Raw genomic sequence first — 24,494 nt, 5'->3', positions numbered from 1 at the left:
CAGACAGCCAGGAGTCACCCCTGAGCACCGCCGGGTATGGTACAAAAACCAAAAAAAAAAAAAAAAGAATTATTTCTGGCAGAGCATAGCGGAACATATGGGGAGCTAAGGACTAAACTGTGGTTGTCCACATGCAAAGCAAGTGCCCTACCTGCTGTACTATCATTCTGGCCGTGTGTGTGTGTGTGTGTGTGTGTGTGTGTGTGTGAGTGTGGTTGTGTGTGTGTTTAAGCCATACTTAATGATACTCAGGGATTACTCCTGTCTCTGCACTCAGGAATTACTCCTGCTGTGCTCATGGGACATTATGGGATGCAGGAGATCAAACCCAGGTAGTCTGAGTGCAAAGAAAATGCCCTATCTGCTGTACTATCAATCCAGACCCTTCTTGTTCTTTTTAATAATAGTTTTCATCTTGGCCTTCAGAGAAATTTAGAAGTTTATAAATTTAGGATTTATAAAGCATGATACAAAGAAACCCTAAATTATAAAATATGGGACACACAATACATGAGTTAATAAGCAATTTTATGTGGCGAGATATATCCAGTTCTCTCAATGGATGCCACAACCTTCTTTGGAAAATAGATGTAATGGCTCCATTCTTCAGATGAGGAAACGTGGGTCTCTAAGCTTCAAATTCTTTGCCCAGAGTTTCCAGGCTTATGATCATGGCTGTATATTGGTTTTGAATCCATGTCTGTGCCTGATTTGCCAGGGCAAGCTGCAGCAAAATCTTTACTTAAGTTACACAGGTCTGTGACCATTTGCCCACCCTGGTAAATGAGTTCCCAGAGGCTTGCTACTAATTCTGGCGTCTTCAGCTTAGTGGGTCCCTGACTGCCTACAGTGAGATCTGGTCCAGCATGGATGTCAGTTCAGCAGGTCTCACTGTTGCCATGGATCCAGGGCTCACCTGAATCCTCTGTCCTGGGCTTGAGATCCTGTCTATACCTCTAGTACTCTATAGTAACCACTGAGTTCTTAAATCTTTCTCTGAAAGTCTTGTGTGTTGCCCAGAGGTCTCTACCAGCAACCCCTATAGACCCTTTCCTGGCTATTTGAAGATAGGAAGGAGGGAGTTGTGGGTTTTTCAGGAATGGTCAGGTCAGCAGATAAGAAAACAACTTACAGTTCCCTCAAGAAGGACCCACAATGGGGCCAGAGAGATAGCATGGAGGTAGGGCACTTGCCTTGCATGCTGAAGGATGGTGGTTCAAATCCCTGCATCCCATATGGTCCCCCGAGCCTGCCAGGAGTGATTTCTGAGTGTAGAGCAAGGAGTAACCCCTGAGAGCTGCCGGGTGTGACCCCCCAAAAAAGAAGGACCCACACTTCATCTTACAGGGCCACAGGGGGAAGCAATGGGTCATTAAGTCATTGTCAGCGTTCCATATGGTCCCCCCAAGCCAGAGGCAATTTCTGAGCACTTAGCCAGGAGTAACCCCTGAGCATCAAATGGGTGTGGCCCTAAAAAACCAAAAAAAAAAAAAGTCATTGTCAGAAGGCTTAGCAAGTTCTTGTTGCTAATTGATCATTCTGTTACTTATTTTGTTTCAGATTAGGTGGCTTCAGATACATTGGCATTTAAATTGGTGTGTCCTTACAGGGATGTCTGTATTAAACAAAAATGGAGTTGTCACATGGCCATAAACATGACCACATATCCAGAAGTATGAGAAAGCATTGAGAGGGTACCTACACTCTACTCCAAAAAAAAAAAAAAGTCCTGGTGATATCAGTCCAAATACCACTATGCCTGGAGTTTTGGTCAGATTGGTGTCTGTGCAGAGAGCCATAGAGGAGTGGTAAAACTGGACCATTGATGATTGTGGGTTTTTGGGTTTGGGGTTTTTTGGGTTTGGGATGATTTGGGGTTTTTTGATAGATGCAGCAGAACTTGGCCTACCATCTCCTCTCAAGATTTGAAGCTTTCAGCTCCATGGCCAGTGTACTCATGATTTTTCATGGCTTGGTTTACATCTTTTTCAAGAACAAAGTGAGACTATGGACATAAACGAATGCAGATATGATAACTGTGTTTGTGTGGTTCACATGTTTTTTTAGTGGCTCTGCTTGTACATGTGTCTGCTGAGAGCTGGACCTTCAGTTGTGACTTGAATACACCCAGCTTCAGGGTCCTAGAACTTGCACACTCTGTGGCACCAGGGTGCAAGTACAACCTGGACCCTGATCAGCCCACCATGTGAATAACTCTGGCCATCAAATTTAGCACTCCTGCTCGAAAGGCAAGAGCTTTTACACAGAATCATCAGACTGCAAGGCTGCAGTCTCAAACAGAAAGCCCAGAGGACATGGTCCCGATCATCAGCAGCATGGTCCATTTCTCACTTAAGTGAATGCTATTTTCTTCTAATTGTTAGGCTTGATTGGTGCAAAAATCACAACACTGTGCAAACAGATGTAGTGTGGCTTTCTAAGCAGAACTTATTTCCCAGGAAGGAGGGAATTTCTGAGTCAGGGAGGTAGCTGTGCTTTCTATGCTTTGCCTTAGGGAGACATAGGTTCAATCCCTAGTATTAGTACTGGCTGGTCCTCCAAGCACCAAGAGTGTCACCACCAAGATTGCCCCAACCCACCAGCACAGTCAGGAGTCATTCCTGAGCACTGCCAGGTGTGGCCCAAACAGGTGTGCCTGAGAGTCCCCTTCTCAACACACAGGGGGACTCTCTCTGGCTGGTTTGGGAGTCCCCTTTGAGATCCATCTGCCTAAAGGCCACTTTGGAAATTCTTGGTTGCAGGTGGAATCTGTGGGGTGTGATCACGGCAGAGGCAGTGGCAAGGTGGGTTGAGGGCTAGGCACAGAGGCTGATGTCTGTATCTACATTAGTCTAGCTGGACTCTGCAGCTGTGTAGAGAGTCAGTGTGGAGCTAGGAAACAACAGCCTTTCTTCTCTGCTGCTGCTTCTTACTAGGATCACTGGGTTCACTCTCTCTCTCTTTCGCTCGCTCTCTCTTTCTCTCTCTCTTTCTCTTTCTCTCTCTCTCTCTCTCTCTCTCTCACACACACACACACACACACACACACTGTTGTGGGCCTCATGCTTAGTCATGGGTAACTCTTCTTTATTGAGGTGCTCACACACATCCTCACCATGGTCACACTTTTTTTTTTTTTTTTTAAGTTTTCAATTGTGGTGCTCACAAGAGTTTCACACTCCTGTTTTGAATTGGCCTCCTTTAAGGCTCCAGAGGCCATTCCGTTCAAGTGATACTAGACTCAGTGCTCAGGGCTCAGGCAGGCGATGCCTAAACTAAGTTGCCCAGGCAATATTTGCTCGAGGCATGTATTGGGCAGGAGATCCAGGACACACCAGACATGTGCTCCAGTCCTTTGAGCTTTCTCCTGGCTCTGCATCACTGGTAATTGCAGGGCTCACACGTCTGGCTGCCATGCAGAATTGGGTTCACAGAAAGCAGAACCCTGCCTTGTAACACCAGGATTGAATTCCCATTCACACTGGCCAGGCCAGTGCTCTGAGCTCTCCCCCAGACCTGTGGTGCTCATTCTTTATTTGCAGAGAAAAACCTTTGGCCACATCTGGTCCTGCTCAAAGCTTACTCCTGACTCTATGCTGAGGGGTCATTTCTCACAGGGCTTAGGGGAACTGTATGATATGCTGAGGTTGAACGGATGCAAGGTATGCAAGGTAAGTGCCTTAATCCCTGTAATATCTCTCCAGATATTTTTTTATTGGGGAGGCACATCCAATAGTGCTCAGGTGCCACAGCTGGCAATATCTGGAAGACCATATGCAGTGCCAGAATTGGAACCATGGTCACAACAGCCTCAGCTGCATGCTAGATAAGTATCTTAACCCTGCACTATCTCTCCAGCCCTTCTGCTCAGTCTTTGTCCCCTTTACACCATTTTGGTTTCTGCTTAACTGCAGTCATCTCTTGGCCCTGTGAGGTCAACCCTAGTGCCTGGACTTCTTTCAAGGGCCCTGGAATTCACCCAAAGACAGGCATTGTCTCTGCAGCCCCTGAGTCCATGGTTCCTTCTCACTCTCAGAACCTGGTCTAAACCCTGGTTTAGACAGCATCTTGGGTCCTTTCCAAGAATCTCCTGTTATGGGGATGGAGAGATAGCATGGAGGTAAGGCATTTGCCTTTCATGCAGCAGGATGGTGGTTCGAATCCCGGCAGGCATCCCATATGTCCCCCCGAGCGATTTCTGAGCGTGGAGCCAGGATTGACCCCTAAGCACTGCCGGGTGTGATCAAAAAAAAATTTTTTTCCTGTTGCCAAATAAAGCAAAGCTTACCCCACCAGGAATGCCAGTTTTAGTGACAAGTCCCCACCCCACCCTCATCCCCAAGAAATGTTTGGAAACAGCCTCTTTGGGGCTAGATAGCAGCTAATATTGATCGTATCTGAGGTGCTAAATTCTCTGAAGTGGACAAGGGATGCAGCCCAGGGAGGAATTGTCCCACCAAAGTGCCAGGTGCATCCCTGCTGATAAACACTGATACGGACTGAGAAAAGCCAAAATATTTACAATTGTACAGTAGCATCAGAACAGCCACACTGCAGTTTTCTTGGTCTGTGCCCAAGAACTTAGTGGGAGGAAATCACTAAATTATTTTTATCTGCACAGTGTGGTTAGGAAGAATGACATTCTAAAGGGTCAGGCGATGCTGGGAATTGTTTATTTCATTAGGCTCAGGTCCCACGGTCAGACCTAGCAGCGGAACTCCTCAGAACCTGCCCCTGGGACCACGCTGGGATTTCTCCACTAAGAGGGGCACCCCAGCATCAGCAAGTCTCCTTGAATCCCTGATGGGGCCGTGGCATGTGGCCACATCAGATCACTCCCGAATTCACCCCACACTCTATGAAGTGCCTTTGGATGCCATCAGGCCAGGCATGTGGGAACTGCTGCACTGGAAACCTCTCTCCAGAGACTGTGTTTTCTGTAACAGGCAAGGATCAGAGCCTTCAGAATTAGACCATCGGTGGCCTCACACAAAAACTCACCCTTATGCTCTTAAGCTTAAAAAATCATTTGTAAGTGCGCTGGCAAAGACAAGTAATTAAGGTTAGATAGTCTCTGTCCTCTGGAAGCTGCTGATGTGCTGAGCCTAGCATTTCCTCCATTTTTGCTGTGCATTAGCTAATTATATCCTGACTTATCCCTTCAGTCACTAATGTACTAGGAGGGCCTGCTGGGTGATACAGCCATGAAAGGGGCTGATTTTGGCAGTTAGGAGTGGAGCAGAGGAGTAGCAGTGCCTTGAGCAAGGTGCTGGAGTGTAGGTGCCGACCAGGGAACTCCCTGAGACCTGACAATGGGGCAGGGTGACAGGGGTCTCATATTGGGTCTTGAGAGAAAAACAAAGAGTTAAATAAGGTGAAGAACAAAAGGGTGGACTAGCATTCCAGGCAAAGAACACTGTGCACCAAGTCACAGATGCACAAAACAAAAGACTCTCAGTAGTCCGGCGTGGCAATAGGGAGGAGGCTGGCGGGGGGAGCAGAATGAGCCAGCGTGCCTGGCACCCCAGAGACAGCCATTCCTGTGACAGATTCCTGGGGACTGATTCCTTCCAGCTCACACACGTGAGATGCCATTAGACATCCCTTAAGGCCACTTGTCAATCAAAATAATGAAAAGCAAAAGAACCAGAAAGCTGGTTCATAAATTCCTATATCCTTCAAGCTTCTCCCCTCCCCCCACACAAAAAAAAGCTTTTGATAAAATAAGACAAAATGCCAAAAAAAAGGCATGATTCGATAGTATAACAGGAAAGGACATGAGAGTAGACATGAGTGCATCAGTTCCTGCAGAACAGTCATGGTTCATTCTCAGGAGTACCATGTGTGGCTGGAGCTCAGTCTAATGAAGCCATACTTGTGTTTTCACTCTACAGACGGAAATTTCCACCATATCAGTTTGATATCCTTGTCTGAATATGGGAATGATGATACCAAACTCATTATGGTATTGTGAGGATTAAAGCTCACTATAGTATTATAATAAGTCTCCTACTAATAATCCCAGTGATTATTTTGTTTTAATATTATCAGTGAATTTGTTTCTTGCTTTTCTGTGTATTTCATTTTTGTTTGGGGACTACATCTGCCAATTCTCGAGGATCACTTCCAGTGGGGCTCAGGAGACCATATGGGGTGCTAGGGGATCAAACCCAGATTGGCCATATGCAAGACAAGTGCCTTCTGTTTCTAGTCTTTTATAGAACTAACTTAGGGGATCTGGACAAGTTGTGGGGAAGGCACTTGCCTTGCTCGTCAAATCCAACCTGGTTTTGATCTTCATCACCCCATTTAGTGCCCTGAACACACCAGGGATGATCACTAAGTACAGAGTCAGGAGTAAATTTTTTGCGTGTGACCCAAAAAATATTAATTTAGGGAGGCCAGGGAGATGACACAGAGGTTGGGAGTGCAACATGACCTCATAAATCTCATAGGGTGTATCCTGGAACACTCCCAATACCACTTTGGATAGCCTTATGGTCCTTGAAGAATACCATATCCTCAAGCTCTCACATTAAACCACCAGCCTAGTTTACCAGGAATCTCCAGGACAGCCCTCCAGCCCTCTGAACAGCCTTGGGAGACCCCCCCCAAATAAAAAAATTTTATAAACAACAGATGAGTGGATCTGAAGATGTAGTACATATATGCAATGGAATACTATATAGCTGTAAGGAAAGATGCAATCATGTTATTTGCAGCAACATGGATGGAACTAAAAGATATGTTAAATGAAGTAAGCCAGAAGAAGAAGGATAATATAGATATCACTTATATGTGATATATAGAATAACTGCATGAAGAAACACAATGGTCTAAATGGCAGTTGTCTCGAATATCACTGACTCCAGATTATAGTGAGGAGAAGGAAAGAAAATGAGTGAAAGAGGAGAGACACAAATATGAAAGGATGGAGCCAGGGGCCAAACAGTCTCAGGTGCATTGATAGTATTAAAAAAAAAAGTACAGAACTAAATATACAAGCCAAAGAAAACAACAATGGAATCAAGAGACCCAAATTTTAACAATCTAAACTTAAAATGGGCCTATCATACTGGCAGGTTGGGGAGCAGGGGATTGGTATGGGATGGACTCTGAGAATATTGGAGGAGGGAGATCAACACTGGTGGTGGGATTGGCTCTGATTCATTGTATGTCTGAAACCCAACTATGAAGGACTTTGGAAATCACAATGGTTTTCATAAAATTAAGTTTTTAAAAAATTAAAAAAAAACTCGGGCTTGAGCATTGGCACAGTGGGAGGGCGCTTGTCTTGCATGCGACTGGCCTAGGACGGCCTTGGTTCAATCCCCCAGCATCCCATATGGTCCCCGAGCCAGGAGTGATTTCTGAGTGCATAGCCAGGAGTAACCCCTGGGCATCACTGGGTGTGGCCTAAAAACTAAAAATAAATAAATAAAACTTATTTAATCTAGAGAAAGTGATCAATTATGATGTGTAAGAACCAGTTACTATTGGTGGGGTAAAGAACAATCACAGTAAATCAATTCAGAAGTGACAGAAATGTGATTTCTTCTATTTTTTGTTTGTGTTTTTTGTTTGTTGTTTGTTTGTTTTGCCATTCTCTCTGGCCCCTTATTCAACATGTAAGTCACAAAGTTACATGCAGAGCATACCCATAGAAAGTGTGTGAAGGTACTAGTTGAATAAATGTTTTAAAATGATCAGGGCCACAGTGATAGCACAGCAGTAGGGCGTTTGCCTTGCACACGACTGACCCGGATAGACACGGGTTTGATCCCAGGCATCCTATATGGTTCCCTGAGCCTGACAGGAGCCTTTTCTGAGCACAGAACCAGGAGTAACCCTGAGCACTGCCGGATGTGCCCCCCCCCAAAAAAAAAGATAAGAAAGGAAAAGAAAAGAAACAGCATGAGCTGGAGAAACAGTGGATTACGTAGATTCTTACCTTGCATGTGGATGACCCAGGTTCGATCCCTGGCATCCCATATTGTCACCTGAGCCCATCAGAAGTGATTCCTAATTGCAGAGTCAGGGTTAACCCCTGAACACTTCCTAATATAGCCAAAAGAACAAGGAAAAGAATGTTGATCAGCATCCCGATAGGAGAAGGACTTACAGTAGCAGCACGCCATCACAATATAGACTTTTAGCTCTTCTTCTAATGGAAAATTGCCCTTTTTATTCTGAGAGTAATCCTATATAACTAACACTATTTCAAAAAATGTCTGTAAATACTGCAGTGTAAAACTTTTCAAGTCATTTGTTTGTCCATGGTTTGTTTTGATTTGATTTGATTTTAGCGTGGGTAAGGAGTTTGGGCCACACTAGGCAGTACTCAGGAGTTACTCCTGGTTACTCCTGGCTCTGACTCAGAAATCGCTCCTGTGTTTGTCCATGTTATACATAGGATTCCAAGGTGGGGCCTTTAGAACTTTGAGCAGAACTATGAAAGCCGTCAGGCCCAGACTAAGAACCCAGACTATGGGCAAATAAGGCAAAATGAAAATCCTAAAGCCTTTGGGAACCAAGTGGTGTTGGGTGTTGAACCCCATATCCCCTGCAGGCAAGGCTTCCCCTCTAGCCCTTAGAGACTACCTTTCCAGCCTTGTTCAACATTTTAAATAGAAACTAGAGGAGAAAATAAAAGTCTTTTTACTCAGTAAAGATAAATATCATCCTTTTGAATTTTTGTCTCATGTATGTGCAAACTAGGTTGCATTGTAAAATTTATTTCTTCACTCAGATCAGGAAGTTTGAAACCTAGGGTTCTAGGCCTTGAAATCATTATTATTTTACAGCAGAATGTAGAAATGAATGCCCTTAACAATGACCTTATCAAAAAAGGGATCAAATAATGTTCAAAGTATGCCATTTAAGAGAAAAAAGAATAGCTGAATAAAGATCTTTTGGAAAGATACCTATTACAAAGTACCTGCAATTTTTTTTGAAGATACAGTATTTTAACTTTTAAATAAAAACCCTTTTTACATTCTCCTTAATTTGAACCACAACATAACCTTTGAAAGTACCTATTTGATTGGAGGGTAAAAGAAGAAAACTGGGGAAAAAATAAAAAATACATCTTTAAATTATTTAAACAATTAAATTCCTACATTTGTTACTTAACATCAAGATATCCATATGTTGGGGCCGGGAAGGTGGCGCTAGAGGTAAGGTGTCTGCCTTACAAGCGCTAGCCAAGGAACGGACCGCGGTTCAATCCCCCGGCGTCCCATATGGTCCCCCCAAGCCAGGGGCAATTTCTGAGCACATAGCCAGGAGTAACCCCTGAGCGTCAAACGGGTGTGGCCCAAAAACCAAAAAAAAAAAAAAAAAGATATCCATATGTTTATGTTTCACATTAAGAGGAACTTCAGGTTTTTTTTTTTTGCTTTTTTTTGTTTGTTTGTTTGTTTTGTTTTGGGGCCACACCTGGCAGTGCTCAGGGGTTACTCCTGGCTGTCTGTTTAAAAACTTCAGTTTTTAAAATCTGTATTAGAAGGGGCTAGAGAGGGGCCGGAGCGGTGGCGCTAGAGATAAGGTGTCTGCCTTGCAAGCGCTAGCCTAGGACAAACCGAGGTTCGACCACCCGGCGTCCCAGATGGTCCCCAAATCCAAGAGCAATTTCTGAGTGCATAGCAAGGAGTAACCCCTAAGCATCAACAGGTTGTGGCCCAAAAACAAAAACAAAAACGAAAACAAAACAAAACAAAAAAAAAAGGGTCTAAGAGAGATAGTATAGTGGTGTAGGATACTTGCCTTGATTGCAGTGATGCAGGTAACAGTGGGTACTGATGCAGGAGTGGTGGTCACAGGTCTTTGTATTTGTCCCCAATTTCTAGGTTCTTCTATATATATTATGGTTTTAGGGTCACACCCGGCAGCGCTCAGGGTTACTCCTGGCTCCATGCTCAGAAATCACTCCTGGCAGGCTCAGAGGACCATATGGAATACCGGGATTCGAACCAACATCCTTCTGCATGCAAGGCACACGTGTGCCTTACCTCCATGCTATCTCTCTGCTATATACCTCCATGCTATATCCCATGTTCTTCAATATTTTCAAAAGTGAAAATATTGAGTAATAAAGATGTTTAGACTTAGAGTTGGAGAAACTTAGTATAGGACTAAGTTAAAGAGTTGTTTGGGGTTTTTTTGTTTGTTTTTGGGCCACACACGTTGACGCTCAGGGGTTACTCCTGGCTATGCACTCAGAAATCGTTTCTAGCTTGTGGGACCATATGGGACACTGGGGGATCAAACCACACACATCCTTCCTAGGCTAGCACATGCAAAGCAGATGCCTTACCACTCTGCCCCCCTCCCTTTTCTTTTAAAGTTAGATTTTGAGTAGACTTTTTTTTGGGGGGGGTCACACCCATTGATACTCAGGGGTTACTTCTGGCTGTACGCTCAGAAGCCGCCCCCGGCAGGCTCAGGGGACCTTATGGGATGCCGGGATTCAAACCACACCGTTCTTCTGCTTGCAAGGCAAACGCCCTACTGCTGTGCTTTCTTTCTGTCCTTTTTGTTTTTTAATGAAAATTGGTTTCTGCATTTCTTTTTTTTTTTTTTGGTTTTTGGTTTTTGGGCCACACCTGGCGGTGCTCAGGGCTTACTCCTGGCTGTCTGCTCAGAAATAGTTCCTGGCAGGCACCGGGGACTATATGGGACACCGGGATTCAAACCAACCACCTTTGGTCCTGGATCGGCTGCTTGCAAGGCAAACGCCACTGTGCTATCTCTCCGGGCCCATGGTTTCTGCATTTCTTATTGATTCACAAGAATGGTACAGAGAGTGTAAGGATTAAACAACGATCTGGTCATCTATATGACGTATCACTCATTATCTTGGCCTCCCAGTATGCCTATGCTTTAGTTTTTATTTTGTTTGGCCACACCCTGCGGCACTCAGGGGTTACTCCTGGTTCTGTGTTCAGGAATCACTCCTGGTGATGCTTCTGGGACCAAATGGGATACTGGGAATTGAACTTGGGTCAACCACATGCAAGGCAAATACTCTCTTTGCTGTGCTATTCCAGCCCCGTTTATTGTTTTTCCTTTCTTTTTTCTTTGGGTGGGGGCACACCTAATAGTGCTCAGGGATTACTCCTGGCAGGCTCAGAGGGTGATATGGGATGCCATCAAACCCAGTAGGCTACATGCAAGGCAGCAAATGCCTTCTTCACTGTCTTGGAGAATTGTTAACTTCCTGTTTAGAAAGAGCTCTGGAGGGGCTGGAGAGTTGGGGGTGAGGGATTGCATCTTGTATTCCCCACCCACCCCCAGGAATCTCTGCCAGGAGTAATCAATCCCTGAAGGCTGCCCTGTTTGGCTAAAAGTTAAATTAAGAAAACAAAAGGGGCCTGCGTGGTGACACTAGAGGTAAGGTGCCTGCCTTGCCTGCATTAGCCTAGGATGGACCGTGGTTCGATCCCCCGGCCTCCCATATGGTCCCCCAAGCCAGGAGCGACTTCTGAGCACATAGCCAGGAGTAACCCCTGAGCGTCACTGGATGTGGTCCAAAAAACCAAAAAAAAAAAAAAGAAAAAAAAAAAAAGCAAGCTTAGGAGGGCAGTCAAAAATGGGACTGTTCATAACAGTCGGCAAATGGAAACTGAGGCTTTCTCTTTCAGAGGCGGACCCTGGTTCCATTACCAGCACCTCATATTGTCCTCCAGCATCACCCAAAACAAAAAACATACAAAAATCTGTGTTGCAAACATAATCAGAGTTTTGGGGTTGGTTTGTTCAGGGGACAGGACCTCATACCCAGTGGTGCTCAGTGCTTATTCCTGGCTCTGATTTGCCCCTAATCTACAAAACTCCATGAGATTCAGAACTAGCCCTATAGAACTTACTATCTAGATTCCAGTTCACCGGCATTGCCACCAGCCATTGTGGTGTGGTCCTGGCTAAAACTGATTACAGTTGACACCCTTCTAAAACTTCTAGGGGTGGTGATGCCATAGGTGTAAAACTAAGCTTTGACTTTGGTCCTGAATCCACATCACCAAGGATTATACTAAAAATGGGTCCCAGGTAAGATTAGGCTGGCAGGCTCAATCCCTAGGAGGGAGTCCGTGTAATAGGGTAAAAATTAAGGGTGTCAAGAAAATGGCAGGTCCTAACGGGGAAATTAGATTTAGTGCAGCATGAGTCTGGCCACCTAAGGGCTAAAGTCAAGCTAATAGCCAGTGATACCAGTGTGCTTACCTTGCCTTTCTATCTTTTCCTAAATCATCCCCTGCCATTTCTCTGCATCCAATGTGAGTTTGTCAAACCTTCCTCAACCGCCTAGCTTCTTCCTATGTATATATATTCTGTGCTCCCAGTGCTGAAGCTGAGTGGCCTGAATGCCAAAGCATGGGCATAAAGCCCCAGCTTTGTCCACATTTGTCTTCCGAAATCTTAGCTAAAAGTTTTTCTATAACTTTTACATTAGCCAGGTAGTGGCCATTTGGACTGTGATAGTACTAACTTTGCTAAGTGCTCTGTTATTAACTGCCACAAATTTCTTGCCAATAGTCCATATGGTCCCTATTAATCAGCCCACTTTTGTTTTGATTTGTTTTGTTTGGGGGCCACATCCTGCAATCATTCAGGGGTTACTCCTGACTCTGTACTTAGGAATTACTCCTGATGAGCTCCAGGGACCACATTGGGATGCTGGGGTTCAAACCTAGGTTGGCTGCATGAAGTGCAAGAGCATTACTTCTTATGCTATCACTCCAGCCTCTATCACCCCACATTTATTCACTTGGTAATACAAGTTTGTTGGTTATCCATTTTTCATGGATTTTTAGATGTTCTGAATTGATTGATTGATTGATATATGAACTAATTGATTGATATTTGTTTTGAGAGGTTGGCATACAAAGCAATGCTCAGTTTACTCCTGGCTCTGTGCTCAGGGATTACTACTGTTAGAGCTTGCAAAACCATATGTGATACCAAGAACAGAATGGGGGTTGACCATGTGCAAGCCAAACATCTTAGCCCTTTACCATCTCTCTTGCTCCTGAAGTTCTGATTTCAAATGGCCTGCTCTGTCTATCCTAAATCTGCCAATGCTTGTCAAATCATGTGTCCTACTTTTTCATTTTGAAAAAACAATCTCACTGCTTGGAGGAGTCACAGTTGATGATTGACAAGCACTCTTCTTATTATAGTTTATATTGTACGTAAGCCCACAGATTTCTCTGCAGAGACTCTTGTCATGTACCTGGTCATCACAGTCTTTTCAGGCAACATGGATGCAAATGTTATGTGGTCACCCAAACAGTCTCAAAGAAACCAGCTGTGTGTCTTGTCCACACAGTCTCTGGAGTTTTTGTCAATTTGATGGGGCTTCTGACTGCTTTATGAGATTCAACATAAAGTCCACCTGAAAACGTGGTTCTCTGTTTTGCTATGCTGTGCTTTCAGGGAGGGGGGAAAAAGGGAGCGGTAAATAAATAAGGCAGTTGCAAAATGTTCTAGAACGTTCTAATCCTCAACCTTCTGCCTCCCCTCGTGCATTCCACATTTGGCATCTCTGGTCATGACCCTGAGTGCTTGGATTCCTGAGAAATGTCTCCTTTCACCTCAACAGACCTCAAGGCCAGCTGCTATGTCCTCTCAGAGGAAGTGCAAAGCAGCATGAATTTGTGCCATGTATCACATACTAGTAATAACTTCCCATGGCAAGCTGTGGTGTGTCACCTTGCACCAAGGAGGAGTATAATACTAGAAACCTTCACTTGGTCCAGTGTTTTCAGTGACCTCTATTGCCAAAGAACTCAGCCTAACTATTGAAAAATGGTTCCCCCGTGGTGTTGTGTGTGCTATTTCAAATCTCTCTGCATGTGAAAAAACACACCTTGGCGGTCTAGACTGCATAATGGACAGCTTGGCAGGCCTGCTGGGACATTCTGCTCTGGCTTCATAGACTAGGATTAGGTGAAGAGCCGGTGTTAGCACATTGGTGAAGCAGAAAGAAGTGGTAGGGATGATTGCTTTCTTCTGAATGCCGCAAAAGAAGCTCTGGAACACAAGCTGTGAACCTTACTGAAAAACTTGAAGGACAGGGAGCTTTGAAGAAAAAAAAAACATGGGGTTGGGAGCCAGGGTGATAGGACAGTGGTAGGTGTTTGCCTTGCATGCATCCGACCCAGGACAGACCCGGATTCGATTCCCGGCATCCTACATGGTCCCCCGAGCCTGCCAGGAGTAGTTTCTTACCCCAGAGCCAGGAGTAACCCCTGAGCACTTTTGGGTGTGGCCCAAAAACCAAAAAAGAAAAAGAAAAAAACGTGGGAGATGAAGGTTAGAGAGACCATATAGTGGGTAAGGAAGGTGCTTGCCTTGCACACAGCCAACCTGGGTTCAATCCTTTGGACTACATGGTCCCATGAATCCTGCCAGATCACAGAGCCAAAAGTAAATCCTGAGCACAATCCGGTGTGGCCCAAACAAGCAAATAAATAAATAAACAAACAAACAAATAAATAAATAAAGGAAAAAGAAAATCAAAAGCAAGAATGTGCTCCTCTAATTAAACAGCTTTCCTGGCTTTTCTAATCCTACCATATGTGGAGACCTGATTGATAGAACAGGCAAGAAGGAATGGGGTTAAGAACTAGCGAATCCAGTGCTTTCCATGTTCTGCAGTGTATCCCGGTGATTTGTAGCCTCCCCTAAATCTTAGTCCTTTTCTATGAATGTGGGAATAAAGCCTGACCTCATGCTAGGGTGGGGTGGGGTGCATGCATGTGGAGTGGGAGAACAAACCCATCTCTGGTCTTCCTGAGACATATCCCTACCCCACTCTTTATGTATTTATGTGCTGCTGTGGTTTTTTTGGGTTTTTTGGGTTTTTTTGTGTTTTTGGTTTTTGGGTCACACCCAGCAGGGCTCATGGGTTACTCCTGACTCTACACTCAGAAATAGCTCCTGGCAGGCTCGGGGGACCACCTGGGATGCCGGGATTCGAACCACCATCCTTCTGCATGCAAGGCAAACAAACACCCTGCCTCCATGCCATCTCTCTGTCCCCTGTCTTTTTTTGGGGGGGGGGCACTCAGTGGTCTCAAGGGGCCTAAGTGGTGCTGAAAGGGGTTAGTGGTATGGTGGTGCCAGGGATTGAATTCAGAGCCACTGGTACTACCTCCCCACACTGCCACTAGTTAAAATTCTTTGTGTGAAAAAGCAGAATACCAGTGCAGGACACTGTCCCTGGGGCAGACACCAGGCTCTGAATTTCAGTTCCCTCCTTTAATGCATGAGAACAGTCTGCATCTGCCCCATCCCAAGGGTGCTTCTCAGTACCCAAAAGTACAAAGTCCCTGTACAAGGTCCCAGTCTGAACTTGCACCTTCTCTTCAATAGGGTCCCCTGACCACCCCAGACTTCCCTCTTTGTCCCGCTCTATGTTGCCCATACTCTTTAAGTGTCAGCCAATTCCATTTTGGTGGGCTTCCGTCCCAACCCCCAGAGAAGATGTCTCTGTATCCATTTTAAGGATGTGGATTCTTGTAGAGAAAAGAGGCAGCGATGTGTGGGTTGTGCCTATCATCGTGTAAGCTCTAGAACCAGAGAGACAGCATTTACTCTCCAGAATAATTAAAAATTGGGCCCGTGGTCTCTGTGGCTTTTACCCTAAATCTTTGGAGTGGGAAAGGGCCAACAACTTTTTTTCTTTTTTTTCTTTTTTTTTAGCCTTTGAGCCCCATGTAACGGTGTTCAGGACTTATTCCTGGCTCTGCACTCAGGGATCACTCTAGGAAGAACTGGGGATGGAACCTGCTTCATCTGTGTGCAAAGCAAAGTTTACCACATACCTCTCCAGCTGCAGGGTCAACATTTTATTCTTCATACGAGACATAGATGATACCTAGAGAGAAAGAGATAGACTAGGGGTATATGTGTTGGGGGTTACGAGAAGGGGGTATTAGGTTTGAATCCACTCAGCAGTTTAGAATTTCTCCCTCTTGATTGAAGGGTATATCAGGTATTTGGACCCAATGCCAATATGTGCAAGGCCCTGAGTTTCATCCTCAGCTCCACGTGATCCTCTCAGAATGTCCTGGTGTGGCCCCCATTAGAAAAATAATAAAAGTATATCAATAATAAAATTAAATTTCCAGTTCTCTGGGAACTTTTTTTTCTCACATTCTCTGATAACTCTGATTTTATCTGGTTGATTGTCTTGGTTCTAAAATGAGATGATACTCCACACATTCTGGGCTAGAAATAGATGGCCTTATTACATAGGCTATTTATCGAAATAATCTCTTTTGATGGTCTTGCCAGCTGGAAATATCTATTCACTCTCACTCCAGTCCTGATTTGAGAGGATAGTGGACCCAAGTAACCCTAAACTCCAAGGGGGAAAGGGAGAACCTCCTTCTCCATTTACTTCCTAAGTGGCCTTCTGACCTTACTACCCAGAACAATTGTTTCTTGTTGTTTTTGTCTTAAAAACTCCGTTCACGCATGGAGAGATGACTCAATGGGTTGCAGCTTTGCGTGTTTGAGACCCAGACTCCATCCCCAGTAACACAGGTTTCCCTGAACACTACTAGTAGTGACTCCAGACTCCACCTTCAGAGTGAGGAAGGGTCCCCCCCCCAAAAAAAAGAAAGAAATTCCATTCTGCACCCCCTTTTTCCTCCTATGTGACGGACCAACTTCCAGATTCCAAAGCTTTTACAATCACACCCAGATGTGTACCAAATGCTCCGGCATTTAAAAAAAAAAAAAAATTCTCTGGAGTCCAGGGCCAAGGGCAAGATGCTCCAGGGCAGCACCCAGTTCCTCCTGCTAATAACCACAGCGGATCACGTGACACCTGCCCCTCCCCCGCTGGCGGTGTTTTGAGCACCCCACCTCACTCCCAGCCCACCAATAAAGTGGACTGACGGCTGTCCTTTAAGGGCCAGCCTCTACACTTCCTTCAAGGTGGTCATCTTTTTTTGCTTTTTTGTTATTTAAGTCTTGCCCCCGCCCCCACGCCTGGCCCAATGGGTTTGGGCTTGCATCAACAGTTCACCAAAAAAACACGCGCACGGGGCTGCTGCCGTCTTGTTTTCTGTGCTTGTTGTTCTTGGCAGCGGGTCAGTTCTGTGAACTTCTGGTGTCCAACTGGTAGGACCTGAAACTCTGTTGAACAAGTGCCTGTAGTCAAAACAGTTGGCGTGTGCGGGGCGTGGGGAGCTGGTGACGGGCGTGCAGGTCAGCCGCTGGGCGTGGACTGTGCGGGGACCGTGTCACCCTGCCCTGTTCGGGGGGTTGGGCTGGGGCGTGTGGATTTTTGTTTAGCTGTGGGTTTTGCTTTGTTTTGTTTTGTTTTGTTTTGGGTGATGACATCCGGGCTCATGTGGATCGCTTTCAGGTTCCAAAAGTACACGGTGTTTACAGTCGTCGTAGAATCAGATTAAGTTGGCAGCCCGAGTCTCTATCTCTCTGTGTGTGTAAGTGGTTTTAGTTTACATTTCTTCTTCTTCGAGCAGATGTTTTGCATAATTTTGATGATCCTGGGTTATTTATAGACTTTATTTTTTTTTTTAAAGAACTGGGGATGCAGGAACGTTTTCTAGTCTAACCAATGCCAAGTGAAATCCGCTCCTGCAGGCGGAGGAGGAGCCCCCTGCGTGTGCAGCCGAGTGTGACTTAGTAAAACTTTCTTTCTCAGCGAGGTCATCGGATCTCACGTTCTGGGGCTCTCCAGCCTGCGACATCAGATACTCTTGTCATTGTCTGCGGACGTGTTGTTTGCCTAGGTCGGTCACAAAAGAGTAAAATGAAAGTGGTGATGCCATTTCCTCCTGGGCCCTGGAGGCGGGTGGATGCAGTGATTGGAGTATTGTTTCCAGCGCCTAAAATGGGTTTATAGCAGTTGTTTGGTCCAGTGCACGGGAGCAGCTTTGGGTACCCAGAAGCCCGGAGAGTATGTGTGGGGAGGGGAGCCGGTGCTAGAGGGGGTGTGACCCTTCCGGGATCCTGGGGGGCCACCCCCCCTAAAAAAACCAACCACAGAAAGTTCCTGGATCTGCGTTTGTTGTCACTTGGAGTCATACTTGGGGACTGAGTGGGGTGGTGAGGGTGGCTATGGGTGTCTAAATATACATGTTATCTGTTTGCTTTTCTGGTCTGTTGGTAGTTTCTTTGGGGCCTCGTGTGGGTTTGTATGAGAAATGAAGCATTGCTGGTTGGAATCCACTAAGTCAGAATGAGTGCTCTGTGAAAGGATTTCCCATATTTACTAGAACAGTTGGCTTAAAACTGCTCCGCTTTGCCCTCTGAATGCCGGTGTAATTAGATCAGCCCTTGATAAACGTACCTTGAACACCTCCCCTCTCTGTCGGCTGCGGATTCTGGAATTTGCATGGGTAAGTAGCACGTTCATCAGCATAATGAGTGTGAAGTCCCAGTCTAATGGTCCAGGAGAAGGTTGTAAATGAGACACTTCATTGTGCCTCGGGTTAAATATTTTAAACCAAACAAATTGCAGAGGGAGAAAAAATGGTAAGTATCATTTCCTCCCCCCTAAAAAAGATTGATTTTCTAAGTATTGTGGTAACTGGGATGCTGGACCTGGATCCCACTGGGACCAGGTGCCTCCCTTCCCCAAGCACCACTGACCCTGAGTGCACAGTCATGAAAGTGGACACTTGAAACGGAAATTTACAAGGTAATAAAAGTGACCATTAGGCTGTGGCTTGATGGAGTCCTTTTAACTGCTGAGAGTTGCCAAGGGTTCCTTTCCTTTTTCCTTCCATGCTTCTATCATCTAAATGAAAGTTGGGGAGATTTTTGCTTGTTTGGGTGTCCAAGTTGCCGAGAAGAATGACAAGGCTTTCTTGCTGTCAGGCTTATACATTTTAGAGTATGCCCAGTGCTTTCTTGTGCTAATCCTTACCAAATTGATGGAGGACCAGTGAAGCCCCTGGTCCCAGAAGAAAAAGACTGGCAGCTGGGCTTTCCTTGGGATCTGCTAAGCTCAAATTCCTGCATGGTCTTTATCCATTGGCCTTCCCCTCCTCATAGTCCCCTGCAAACCGTGTGAGCTGGCTTCAAGACCAGAAGAGTTAAAAAAAAAGTTCTCAACTGATTCTAGTAGCACTGTCAATGGGTCTATTACTGGGCTTCCCTATACTCTTTCTCCTGTCTGTTGGGGTAGGATTCGGATAAGCCTGGATATGGTAGTATGAAGGTAGATTTATTCCTGAGTTTATGGTGGGTTCTTGAGTTGTATGAAAGATTTGGATACAAAACTCAGATGCTTAAGAAGTTAAAGTTTATTGTACAGTTCAGGTAGATGGGTCTGGATTCCTCGTGTATGACACCACTTGTCTTGGTCTTTCCATCTGGTTGTCTCCAGTGCATGCTGACCTAATCTTTTCCCTACATTATTCTCTACCCAGTACATGCATTCCTGGTATGGAATCTGTGGCTAGATTCCTATCAGCTATGTGCCCTTGCTTGAGATTTGCTACTCTTGTATCCAGCCCATAGGCCTCTGTATGTCTCAGTGGCTTTCCTTAATCTGTGGCTATGAACACATGCCTGTGAATATCATGCCTGCATCACATACATCCTACAGTATGTCTGGGTATAGGTAATGGGGCTGGCTGGGAGCTTCCTTTTGTCTATAGCTATCTCCCTCCCCAGTCTTTTGATTGTGTTATTATCTTTTGAGTGTGTTATTGGTAGAGGCTCCACTGGTATCTTATGTGAAGTGTGGAGGAGAAGGGTGGAAGTCTCAAGAAGGAACTTCAACCACTTTCTCTCTACCTGTCACCCTGGGAAGCACCTAGAAAATTTAGGACTGATGAAAGTCTGTGATGTTACTTAAATATAGTATTTAAAAATTTAAAAAAAAAGTCTGTGATGTGAAGTGATAGTACAGCAGGGAGGGCACTTGCACATAGCTAACCCAGGTTCAATCCTCAGCACCCTATGTTTCCCAAGCCTACCATGAGTGATCCCTAAGCTCAAGCCGAGAATAAGCCCTGAGCACTACTGAGTATTGCCCCCCCACCAAAAACATCTGTGGGGAGCCCCTGTATGGTACATACCTCACACCTCACCAGTTCTGCAAGTCAGTTTTCAAGCTGAACCTGAAATCCTCTTGTCCTACCTAGTATGGGAAATGATCCCACCAACTGATAATTCTGGCAGGCTTTTTGGGTTTGTTGCCTGACCTCCCAAACAGAAAAGAATTTTAGGAAGAAAATATAGTGAAGTAATACTATTATATGTTTTTCTTTTTTTTTTTTATTTGGTTTTTGGGTCACACCCGGCGGTGCTCAGGGGTTACTCCTGGCTGTCTGCTCAGAAATAGCTCCTGGCAGGCACGGGGGACCATATGGGACACCGGGATTCGAACTAACCACCTTTGGTCCTGGATCGGCTGCTTGCAAGGCAAACGCCACTGTGCTCTCTCCGGGTCCGTTTTTCTTTATATATATATATATATTTTTTTTATTTAAACAACTTGATTACATACATGATTGTGTTTAGGTTTCAGCAATGTAAAGAACACCACCCATCACCAGTGCAACATTCCCATCTCCAATGTCCCAAATCTCCTTCCTTCCCCTCCTACTCCCACCTGTACTCTAGACAGGCTTTCTATTTCCTTCATACATTCTCATTGTTAGGATAGTTCACAATGTAGTTATTTCTCTAGCTAAACTCATCCCTGTTTGTGGTGAGCTTCATGAGGTGGGCTGTAACTTCCAGCCCTCCTCTCTATGTTTTTCTTTTTTGAGTTTTTGAGCCACACCTGCCAGAGTTCAGGAATTACTCCTTGCTCTGTGCTCAGAAGTCACTCCTGGCAGGCTCTGGGAACCATATGGGATGCAGGGAATCAAACCCAGTCCATCCCAGGTCAGCTGTATTCATGGTAAACACCCTACCGCTATGCTATCACTTAGCCCCATGTTTCATGCTTTTAAATTTTAATTATGAGAAAGGAAAGAGAGAGAGAGAGAGAGAGAGAGAGAGAGAGAGAGAGAGAGAGAGAGAGAGAGAGAGAGAAAACATACTCCAGGAGGGCTTGTGTGCAGGTACCGTATTTTCTGGCATATAAGACAACCCCTAATTTTACAGTTAAAACATAGGGTTAGGCCTGTATAAGACAACTGTATAAGACTGTATAAGTCGCTGTATAAGACAACGTTCCTATGCTGCAACTGTATGTACCACAGTGAACCACTTACAACAAGCAAAGGTTCAAAGGTTATACTGTAATAGACTTCCTCTCTGACTCTGGCCAATCTGAGCAGGCTTTTGACAGTGTAGATTCGTACAGAACATTGTATAATTTGCATGCATAGAAAGCCTGCTTGGCACAGCGGTGTTTGCCTTGCAAGCAGCGGATCCAGGACCTAAGGTGGTTGGTTCGAATCCCGGTGTCCCATATGGTCCCCCGTGCCTGCCGGGAGCTATTTCTGAGCAGATAGCCAGGAGTAACCCCTGAGCACCGCCGGGTATGGCCCAAAAACCAAAAAATAAAATAATAAAATAAAATAAAATAAATATAAAATAAAATAAAATGCCTGCTTGGGTTGGCTGAGATAGAGAGGCGGTCCGAGCAGCCTTGCAATGATTGGTACAGGATTGAGTTGGAAAATTCTTTTTGTGGCAATATCCAGACAATTTTCGTTTAGCGGCATATCAAAACGTTTTTTGGGATATACTCAGTGTATAAGATGACCTCTGATTTTCGGTTGACTTTTTTTCATTTCAAAAGTCATCTTTTTTTTTTTTTTTTTTGGTTTTTGGGCCACACCCAGCGGTACTCAGGGTTTACTCCTGGCTGTCTGCTCAGAAATAGCTCCTGGCAGGCACAGGGGACCATATGGGACACTGGGATTCGAACCAGCCACCTTAGGTCCTGGATCAACTGCTTGCAAGGCAAATGCTGCTGTGCTATCTCTCCAGGCCCTCGTTTTTGTTTTTGTTTTTTTTTGGGGGGCACACCCATTTGATGCTCAGGAGTTACTCCTGGCTAAGTACTCAGAAATTGCCCCTAGCTTGGGGGGACCATATAGGACGCCGGGGGATCAAACTGTGGTCCTTCCTTGGCTAGCGCTTACAAGGCAGACACCTCACCTCTAGCACCACCTCGCCAGCCCCTCAAAAGTCATCTTATACGCCGGAAAATACAGTAATATGTGCCCAGCAGTGTGTGCTGGAAACACACGCACCTATATGATCAAGTTAGTTTATATCTACTTGCTCAACCTGCTCCCATATGGATCTTTCTACCTAGTAGAGAGTCCCGTTGCTATAGCGTTGTCAAAGAGAAGAGCTTGAAACTTTTCATGCCCTTCTCTATATCCTTATCAAAATTCTTTGTTCCTAATAGAGTCAAGTTTTGTCCTATGCCATGTCTGGTTCCAGTTAGATATCTTAGCAGACCTCCTCAGTTCCTTTGTCCACAAAGTGGGGTCTAGCAATAATGCTTTCAGCTGCTTTAGAGTAATGACAGTAATTTTCTCTTTTTTTTCTTTTTTTTTTTTTTTTTTTTGTGGTTTTTGGGTCATACCCGGCAGTGCTCAGGGGTTACTCCTGGCTCCATGCTCAGAAATTGCTCCTGGCAGGCACGGGGGACCTAATAGGACGCCAGGATTCAAACCAATGACCTTCTGCATGAAAGGCAAACGCCTTACCTCCATGCTATCTCTCGGCCCGACAGTAATTTTCAATCCCATCTTGGTTCTTTTTATATTCAAGGAATTCATAACTAGCCCCACCTCTTCCACCTATCTACCTTCTGCTTCAATTGGCTACCTTTTCAGTGGGCAAGATACTTTGTTTGGGGGCCACACCTGAATGATTTACTCCTGGCTTTGCACTTAGGAGACCATATGGGGTGCCCAGGGTTGTACCTAGGTCAGTGCATGCAAGCCAAACACCCTACCCTGTACTATCTCTCAGCCCAATATCGAAGTTTTTCAGTCTTACTGGCATTTGAATAGACTAAGCTCTGTGAAGACACCACATGTTCTTAGATGATTCATTCTGTCTTCAGACCCTATAAACCTCCCAGTCCAGCTCCTTACCCTCCCTCAGTCCGTGTTTTAATTCTTTCTGTCTTCCAAGCTCAGACACCAAGGGTGTTAGAGGTCTTTGATCTACTGATTGTTATGAGACTATGTCTGTCCCCTACCCATCATTTATCCCTATGGTTCTGCCCACATCACACTCAAGTAGGAAGCCCATAGGGTTCCTTGGACTCAGAGGCAGGCCATCTATGCCTGCAGACAGTCTGAGGCTGGTGGTGCCCTAAACCACAGCCTGGTGTGACGATGAGATGAGTAATTTTTCCTGTGAGTTTCCTCACTGCCAACTAACTCACTCACCCTGGAGGTGTTAATCTCTGGCTGGGATGAAAGCTATGACAACTCAATTCATCCATCGAACTTATAGGGTTGACACCAAGCAAGAAAATAAGTCAGAAAAGGAGGTGTCTCCTCCCAGGTGTAGCTGAGTCGCACTGCTCAGACAGTCGCTTTAAGTGTCTGGGGCTCTGGGGCCGGAGAGATAGCATGGAGGTAAGGCATTTTCCTTTCATGCAGAAGGTCGGTGGTTTGAATCCCAGCATCCCATATGGTCCTCGAGCCTGCCAGGAGTAATTTCTTTTATATATATATATATATATATATTTTTTTTTTAATTTAAACACCTTGATTACAAACATGATTGTGGTTGGGTTTCAGTTATGTAAATAACACCCCCCATGACCAGTGATTTCTGAGCATAGAGCCAGGAGTGACCCCTCCTGAGTGCTGCCGGGTGTGACACAAAAACCAAAAAAAAAAAAAAAAAGTGTCCGGGGCTCAATTTGACAGCTGTATAGAGCCCTAGGCCTCTAGAGCAGGATCTGCCAGTCTGGGATGTTTCAGAGACCAATGTACTTGACCTTTGCCATCCAGTGGCATACCCAGACCAGAAGCATTTGGGCAAGAACAATAGTACTTGCCTTGCACCAGGGCCAGCCTGGTTCAATCCTTGGCATATCACATGGTCCCAACTGTCAGGAGTGATCCCTGAACACAGCCAGCAGTAAGCCCGAGCACCACTAGGTATAGCTAGCCCCCAAACAAAACAAAAACAACCCAGATGCATGTGACCTGTAGTTATGCCAGAGATTAGAAAATCTTCATCCTGGGAGGCCAGAGAGATAGCATGGAGGTAAGGCATTTGCCTTGCATGCAGAAGGACGGTGGTTTGAATCCTAGCATCCCATATGGTCTCCCAAGCCTGCCAGGAGCGATTTCTGAGCATAGAGCCAGGAGGAATCTCTAAGTGCTGCTGGGTGTGATCCAAAAACCAAAAAAAGAAAAAAAAGAAAAGAAAAAACCTTCATCCCTCTCTGCTTCCCTTCCCATAAGTCTTCTTCTTTTGAGGGGAGGTTGTGGGGGATTCCCAAGAAGTGCTCAGGAGTTGGAGGTAACACCAGTGATTCCAGTTCAGTGCAAGGGTCCAAGTATGAG

General features: G+C 45.2%; 1 protein-coding gene across 2 annotated transcripts in view; it reads left to right on the top strand.

Moving 5' to 3' along the window:
* Nucleotides 1-24,494, top strand: part of ATXN7L1 (ataxin 7 like 1) — a 280,604-nt gene that overhangs the window by 174,172 nt on the left and 81,938 nt on the right. The window contains exon 1 of one of the 2 annotated variants that reach the window (XM_049783161.1): nucleotides 17,442-17,459. The exons of the other annotated variant lie outside the window; for it this stretch is intronic. The gene's annotated coding sequence lies outside the window, so the exon portion shown is untranslated. Of the gene's footprint in view, nucleotides 1-17,441; nucleotides 17,460-24,494 lie in introns of those variants that run through there. 2 annotated transcript variants of the gene reach the window in all.

This window comes from Suncus etruscus, chromosome 1, assembly GCF_024139225.1.
Source record: "Suncus etruscus isolate mSunEtr1 chromosome 1, mSunEtr1.pri.cur, whole genome shotgun sequence".
NCBI classification, from domain to species: domain Eukaryota; kingdom Metazoa; phylum Chordata; class Mammalia; order Eulipotyphla; family Soricidae; genus Suncus; species Suncus etruscus.
This window is presented reverse-complemented; position numbering and strand designations above follow the sequence as displayed.